Here is an 8617-nt window from a genome sequence, read left to right on the forward strand (position 1 = left end):
GATGTATATCCAGTGGTAAATCAGCTACCATTACCACTGTAAACTGCTATGTGCCATGCAACAACACACAACTTGGCTCAAGTCCATGAGTCAGATAAAGTTGCTCATTTGCAGTTTTACTTCTTTTGAGTATTTTTCTCAAGATTATAGTTGATGAAGGGCATTATTGAAACAAGCTTTAGGAAAAAAAAAGAATGATCTTGCCACATCCGTTTTGGACACGTGTTGCATTTTCTGGCCACATGTAGAGCCAAGTTAGGTAGTTTCAGTTGATCCAACCATGATCTTTCTTTAAACCTCCAAAATAAATAATTAAATATGTTTGACCATGCAGTCCAGAGTGATACACAGAAGTGTCTTCTGATCTGTTCTCTCCTTTTAGCTCTGTTTTGGTCTCCACCAACTTGTAATAAAAAAATATATTTCTGGCTCCTTTTCCTCTACCATGTTCCCAAGCTAGTTGTTAACTTTGTTTAACTCTGCTGTTTGGTCCTAGGCAGCTGGTGCACAGTGTTCCTAGAGTTTTCTCACTGAAAGAGGTTGCTGAGAGCCCTCAGAGTGAACCAAAACAATATGAGCAAAAACTTGATAAAGCCACTGACATATTTGTTGTTGGCTTTTTTCACCCACATGCGTAACCTCAAAGAGCAAGGTTAAGTAGCTGGTTGATAAAAATCCAGTAAAAGGTCAAAATAAAATGCCCAAGGTTTGCCTTCTAATCCTGTGAATCTCATTATGCTATCTACATCTCAGCACAGCCTCATGACATCGGTTAGTGCTTCTTCTCCTTCCTGCTTCAACTTGGAGCAAAGAACTCAACCTAACAAACTGTAATCAAAAGCTTCTTCAGGTAGACCACTGAGGCAGGCTCCTTCATCTTGAGCTAGTGATTGAAAGCAGCACACAACGCCTGAAAGGAGCGCCACAGTAGCCAGTTGTTTTCATCAGTCTTTTGGGTGATTATTTGCCCTTTCTTTCACCAGTCTATTATTCCAGCCTCATCTGGATGATCCCCGACATATTTATTTCCAGCTTGCATATGAGGTCAGTCATCTGCTGCCCATAATTGAATCCCTGGCTGGAAAACGCATATTTACTGGGGCTGCTACTCCATCTGGTACACTGTCTCTAACCTTATCAAAATCAAATGGGCAAAGAAATGCTCCATGAAATATCAAAGGCACCACCGGGGCTTTGTCTCATATCTATGGAAATTTATGTTTTCCGCAGCCAAGGTTTCTGCCTGGCAGTCACTTCCTCCTCTGTCTTATTCACCTGAGAGACACAGCAGTGTCAGTGAGACAGGCACCTTTGTGTTCTGTTGAAACTGCATATGACATACAATTTTGCTTTCTCTGAAATTTAAGGAAAAACAGACTAAAGTCAACAACAAAACACAATAATTCCTTTACAGAAATATTGTTACTCAAATACAGTGCAGTCATAGTAGGCATACATATGTGTTACACAGCTATAACTGTCTCTTGCCTGTTAAGTTATTCTAACAGCAGGGGTCTGCTGCAGAATTGCTGAATGTCTGATTTTAAATTCATGTTTGCCAGCAGAGCAGTTTTACTGCTTTGGAGCAGCTCAGAATAACATAGCCATTTTTTTAAAAGAAAAAATACAGGGGACACATAGCAACGAAGCATGCCCCCTTAGCATGTTTTTCTAATGAAAAATCAACACTTCTTGCAGCTACTTCAAAACAAAAGTAATCCAGCGAAGCAAAGTCTCCGATGTACTAATAATAATTGTATTGTAAAGCGCAGGCAGTACTGGATTCTTTATAACTATAGAGATAAATTATTATGACAACTTCAGTGTACAGCAACAACACAACAATTACTGAGGACCATGTTTATTGAAAGGTAACCTGCAGGGTTTTTGACCATTAGTAGCACTGTGAGGCAGTGTTTGAAGGAGTGGGTCTCTGTTTCAATTGAATTTTGTGCACAATGACATGGCTGGCATGATACATACACAGTTCTGCCGATGTATTCACACTATTCCGCTGGTTGACAACTGATTGTAGCAATGTGCTAACAAATGCAGCAACAAAGAAGACATGTCAGCAAGCAAACATGGATGTAAACAAAGAAAAAAATCTTTTGCAATTACTTTATGTGAAAGATGTGTTAAACATTGTTATTAGAGAAACACTGAATGTAAACAATACTTGTTTTGCTAGCATGTCCCTGCATTTGTTTACCTGTAACATTCACTGTAGGGCTGAGGCCTGTTGCATGTTTCTAACGGCAGGTTTCACAAATATGTAATTGCAGCTGACACACAGATCTGGCACTTCTCGGTTTACTTTCACACTGACTGTGACATATTTATAAAGCACATGGAAACAAGTAGAAAACAGCAAACATACTGTACAACGGTGAAACACCGATGATATAAAAGTTTTAACAAAGCAGCTTTCTAGCAATGTAGCTTTTCCTGCTTTATCATTCTGCCCTGTTGTGGTATCTTTTCATCAATTTATCATCCATTGGAGGAGAATCATGGTGGGAATGTTGTCATTTTGAACATTTATTGATAGGAGGAAATACAATAGTGTAGATACCGAAAGAAAAAACATTATCTTGCCTTAGCACTTTTTAATATGTATTATAATTATAATGATATACTGTAATATTATAATCACTGTTTTTTCAAATCATTTTATATTTATCATATTATATTTATTATATTAGTTCACCCATTAATGGTGGCTCTAGCATGCCAGTAGAGGGTGAAGCCTATCTGAAATAGATTAGTTGTCAGTACAACATCCATGACGTTTCCTTTTTCTTTGTTGTTTTTTTATGAAAAGTACTGCTCAGCCTGATTATCAGTGATTAGTTCTATTGTTATAGTTCAGAAAAACTCAACCACCATGGTTTTTGTAACGAATTTTCCTCTCTTGTTTTGTTCTTTTCGCCAATCTGTTTGTTGCCAATCAGTTTGTTGCTTTGACTTTTTGTTCTAATAAGACAGTTGCCTTAGGTTTGAGCGTTTATGGAAAATTAGCTCCTTGCTGCTCTACCACCTTATGTCACCTTAGCCTTTACTGTTAGATCCTGATTAATAAATGTATTTTATATTATCAAAAGTTCCTGTAAAGTGAAAGTACTGCTGATCCCACTGGGAATCAACACTGCACTCTGCAGCTCTCCTCAGCTTTAAGCTGCTCTCAGCTCATTGTTTTGGTTTGCTGGTCAGTATGATTAAGTCCCAAAGGCTCTCACTGACTCCATCCACCCACTCCTCTGAAACTATGGACAGCAGCACACGAGCTTACATAAGCCAAGTGTATTCTACTTTGCCCAGTATGAAATGGCAGAGAGCCAAAGTAAACAAGTGAGTGATGAAACAAGTCAGTTTTTGCTGTGGACTAAACCAGAACTATAAAGCACCAATGAATATTGCATTTAACAGGTAGTGAAATAAAGAGAATTCCAGAAGAGTGCGAACATGCTTCTGCTTGATATGTAAGTTTAGAGGCATATGTTTGCTAACATGGTTGCCATAAGAACTTGCTAAAGCAACACAGACTATTCTGAACATGTCAACTTAATTCTTATATCATTGTAAATACAACACAGTTGAACTGCAGAGATAAAAAGTTGAGAGGTGGTGACTGAAATGTGTTATTTATGATAGACAGCCACACAAGATAAGTAAGATTGTACTGAAATGTATGAAATACTGAAAGGCTGAAATGTGTTGCTTTTGTACTTTGAATATATTTTCTAGATGGTTATAACTAATTGATTGATCAAGACCACATTGAAAAACACACTGCCTAACTCAGTCTCTTGGGCTGGCATTGCTGAGAGCATATAGACCCTGGCTGGGCAGGGGCTGAGAGGGAGACTGAGATTTGCAGGACTGGTCCACTCAAGCCCTGGGCATTGAAAACTGCAGAGAGAGTCCCCACTTTGATGTTGGGATCTATTATTCATCCCATAGCCCGTATGTGTGCATTTGCTGTTCGAGGGAGAGTGAGAGGCACGTAGTTGAGTACTAGCAGTGTATTGTCCCACCTCTTCCCTTCATGTTTCTAATGAGGAGTAGCAAGGCCTCGCGACTCATTTCTACCTCCTCAAGGTCTCTGCCTGCCTACTTTTCTGTCTGTACATGTACGCAGCCTCAATACTAATTTAAATAAAGCTTCGGGCTTTATGGTTCACTACAGAGAAACACCCCAATCAAGTATTATCAGCTAAGAGCTAGTGCATTAGAAGATATAAAAGAATATGGCCAGGGGACTAGGTATGATGTATTTTAAATTCGCAGTGCTGCTGTACAAGGACATTTATGTTTTGGGATCTTTATAAGGTAAAAACCAAGCTTGGGCATCAAATTTATAGAAAGGGAAATTTTTTATAAATATTTAATATAAATTATTGCTATATACATACATATATCCTCCTTTTAAATCCTTTAAATAACAATTAGTTGACCTGAGCTTTTAAAATGTCAGCATGTAAGGGCGATTTAGTCTCCTACAGCAGAAGGAACAGGGAGTAAAACACAATTAGAAAAGTCTGAGGGAATAACATGGATATGTGCAAGCCATGAAATTGTGAGGATACATCAAAGCCAGTCGGTCAGTACAGGAGCAGAATTCCAATACAGGCTGAAGCCCAGAGCCCAAATAACTTCCAACTAAAAGTATAATGAGTACAGAAACTGGAATTCTGCCACTTTCAGCCAACTGGCATCAGTTAGTAGAGGGAATTGTAGGTATACAGCTACAGATAGACATATAGAAGGCTGTGATTTGGGTAGTAGTCAACTGTATAGGCTGTTGGCAAGCTTTGTTGTGATGGAGGAAAAGGTGTTTGGGTTAGCTGTGGTGTATAATTGGTTTTTGTCTAATCTCCCAACTCCTGAGAGACTGCAAGCATTAGAAAAACAAAATTGGACTTGTTAGACAATTTCTTCTTTTAATTTCAATGTTTAACTTTGGACTGTATAAAAGAATTGGACGTCGAACCCCGAATTGCTCCCGATACTGTGCTGTGTGAATGTATATGAGTTAGTTTCTGTTTGATGGGCTTTGAGTGAAAGTGTTTGAAAGGGTGAATGTGGCACGTAGTGTAAAGCGCTTTGAGTGGTCGGAAGACTAGAAATGTGCTGTACAGGTTTACCATTTACTTGATTACCTCAGTTTACAGTTTCCTAATGAGTTTTTGGCCATCAAGTCCTCTTTAATATATCATGAGTCACTTGCAATGTGGGCGTGAATAGTGTCCTCCAGTTCTTAGTCAGACCCACCCTTCCCTCCTCCCCAGTTCCAAAAACAAGATGGCGATAGCCAAAATGCCGAACTCAAGGCTTCGAAGCGGTAGTCCATAAACCAGTGGGTGATGTCACAGTGGCTACAGCCTCTTTTTCTATAGTCTTCCACCTTTGTTTCTGACAGACAAAATTCAGAATTCCCCCAATATACTGGAGGCCCTTGTCAGGTAAACATACTGTAGGTTGTGAATAGTATATACACTACAGTTTATCACTATGATTTTCATTAGTTGCAGCTTCCATGCACATCTCTGATTCAGTTCTAACCCCATTTCTCCTTGCACTGAGATTTGTCCTTGGTCTCTTAATATTCAGCAGGTATGATTAGGTATCTCTTTGGAGATGTTCCTAGCACAGAGTGCAGTGGTAAAAGTCTCTGAGCCACATCGTGTACATTTCACAGCATCTTGGTGACACATAGTGAGTGAAACTCAAGTCAGGTTTCACATAATGGTGTCTTCAACCACTAAAGACAAAAAGGTTTCATACTGTATGCTGAGGCTTTTATGGTTTCCACAGGCTTGTTTGTCTTCTCTTAATGACTTTATCATTTCCCTTATGACTTGTTGCCCTTCGTCTAACAGCCAAATCCCTAATGTAAAGTGAGACATAACGGTTACTGTAATAAAGGTTTCACTTCAGAGATTAGAGCAATAATTAAAACATATATTTATATATATTCTTTTTTTTTTTTTTTAAATCCTCCAGGCTGGCACGACTACTCCTTACGTTTCACAAAGTGCTTGTAGAGTCAAATGTGTGCTCTTCTTTAAAAGCAAAATACTCTTAAAGGAAAACTTTGAAAACAGTCAGGTGACCATGAAAAACTTGTTAACACTCAAAAGCTCTTTTTGCTCCTTGTACACTGTGTATCAACTGACACATTGGCAGAGTTTAACCCTCACATCAAAAGGCAGCCAACAAATAAATTGTACATTATTTTCTGTGAAGGTTTGACATTTTAAAAGAAAATAATTGTGCTGAATATTTTCATGTAGGCATGTGTCAATGTAAATGGAACCAAAGGCATTATTAGTATATAGCCAGTACGTATGAAGCCAAATGTAAGATTTTTCTCTTTATGAGGTTGCATAACAGATTTCGATAATCGTGTTCGCACATGATGTCATGTCACTGCGATCCTGTGGCACAAACTGCAGATGGAAGGTGGAAGGTGATTTTCTACATTGGAAACTCACAAACTTTCAAAATGCCTGTTTTACGAACGGTTGCTCAAATTGTTCAAACTGAGTACCAAAGTTATTGACAGAAAAATGCTGGAAAAAAAACGGCTGGTGAGTACATCCGAGGGCAAAACGTAGTCCTTTTTAAAAAGAAAAAAATCTATCTTTACACTATAGTTAGATATATGAATAGACTGACTTTGGTGATTTAACACGTTAGTTTTAATCACCAAAGTCACACCATGGCTCAAACTATAGGAGCAGTCTGGGGGCTTTAAAGGGTGTCATGTAACGGCTTCACTTGCCGTCGAAAAGGTCAAGTCTTTCGATTAAATTGAAAAATCGCTTCTTTGAGTCACGTCCAGCATATGTTTTGATTTTCTGTTTCTATCTTTCTCTCCAATATCATTTAAACCAGCACAGCACAGACTTTCCTCCAGCTCATCCATTCTGCTTTTCACGTCCTGCCCTCCATCTGAATTTCACACGTCATTGGAATCACGTGACTGCAAGCAAGCTATTCTTTTCAGGTTCTCTGCCTGTTGGTCAGACTATATAATGCTGAATGAGGCCATTTGTATGTGTGTTAAACACAATGTGTGTCATATAAGACAATGACAGAAATCATATAGGATAAATAATCAATTTACTACTAAGACAAGACAAAGCTCTGCATGCTTCAATGTGCCAACACATGACTCAGACTTCCAGCAAGACACATAGAGAATGAAAACAGAGAGAAAAGACAATAAGGGTTACTGAACCACTCACACTGTACATTTTAAATGATGAAGCCAAGATAGCCAAAAAATGAATTTTCTGTCACATGCCTTTGACTGGGATTGTGGTCCTGTCGGTGTACTGAGGCTTACACTGCTCTTCAGATGTGAGCGCATTAGCATAATCTGTCCAGTTGATTATGTTTGGGCAGCAGTGACATAAAACTCTGGCCCTGTGATTAGGCTCTGTAGGGCTGTCAGCCAATGCAGGCGAAAAGCAATCAGTGGAGCAGATTAAAATGTGCGACAGCAAACAAAATAAGGAAGGTGCAGACTACCAAAACAGTGGAAGCACCATGTTCCCCTCTGTTTGCGAGGACGGGTCAAGAGATGATGAGTGACAAGTTAGTTAATAGAGGAGTCCATCTCTTCCTTGTCCTGTTCTCCTGGCTGATAAGTCCGAAGTTAGCTGTTAGACAGTCCCACCAGCTGAGATGACAAACAGTGAAAAACATCTGTGAAATGAAAGATTGTGTGTGTATATTTACACAAAACATTTAAATCTGCATCATATTTTCACTTGGGATGGTCACCTTGCAAATTACCATATGCAGTACCCACACCCTCATGGCCATGTGCACAGACGTATCCAGTGATAAATGAAGGAGAGTATGATAATTTGATCCATATCCAACAACATATGCTCAGTGGAACTTTGGCCTTATAGCTTTCATCACATTGTCTGGGAGAAAGAATCATGAATATTCAGGATCTGAGCTGAATCAGACACCGATGAGGCCACAGACGCCCCTGTGGATTGTGGAGCCCATCTGTTCATGCAGGTCTGTGATAGATCAGTCTGATGCCACAGGTGCTCCTCTGACAGGAGTGAAAACCATTTGAGGTCAGTTGGTGTAGAACAGTTTGTACTTTTATTTATAAAATAATAATAATAAAATATTTTATTATATAAGTAATTTTAACATTAACGTTATTTTGTGATCACCTGCTACCTTTGGCACTGTGATTAAAGAACCATTTACTTGTACATTTTACTGTATTAGAATAATAATATCATTCATGGTATTAAACCTTAAGTTACAGAAACTAGTATACAAAGAGTATATTAACCCAATAACTATGGAAGATAGTAAGGCAAAATCAAAGTAAGGCATTAATGTTTGCATTTACAGTGTAATAATCAAATTAAATGTTTGTTAAATTACAATGATCCTGTTTATCCTTCTATATAAATAAAATGTATGATTTGTTTCTCACTGACTGCTACATTCAAATCAATGACAATGGTTTTATGAAAAAGGAACAAGGCAGCTTTTTCTTTTTTGAGAAGGGGACCTATCGTACATGCCAAAATGAAAAACAATTAACTGTCCAATCTCAACTAGGGAGCATGAA

At 38.5% G+C, this 8617-nt stretch overlaps 1 protein-coding gene across 1 annotated transcript in view; it reads left to right on the top strand.

Annotated features, from left to right (window-relative positions):
* The window catches only part of LOC118339193 (inactive dipeptidyl peptidase 10-like), a 79081-nt gene that overhangs the window by 9933 nt on the left and 60531 nt on the right, over positions 1-8617 (top strand). The window lies entirely within an intron of this gene.

The sequence above is a fragment of the Morone saxatilis genome, unplaced genomic scaffold (genome assembly GCF_004916995.1).
Source record: "Morone saxatilis isolate NCDOM2014 unplaced genomic scaffold, NCSU_SB_2.0 Contig5, whole genome shotgun sequence".
NCBI lineage: Eukaryota > Metazoa > Chordata > Actinopteri > Moronidae > Morone > Morone saxatilis.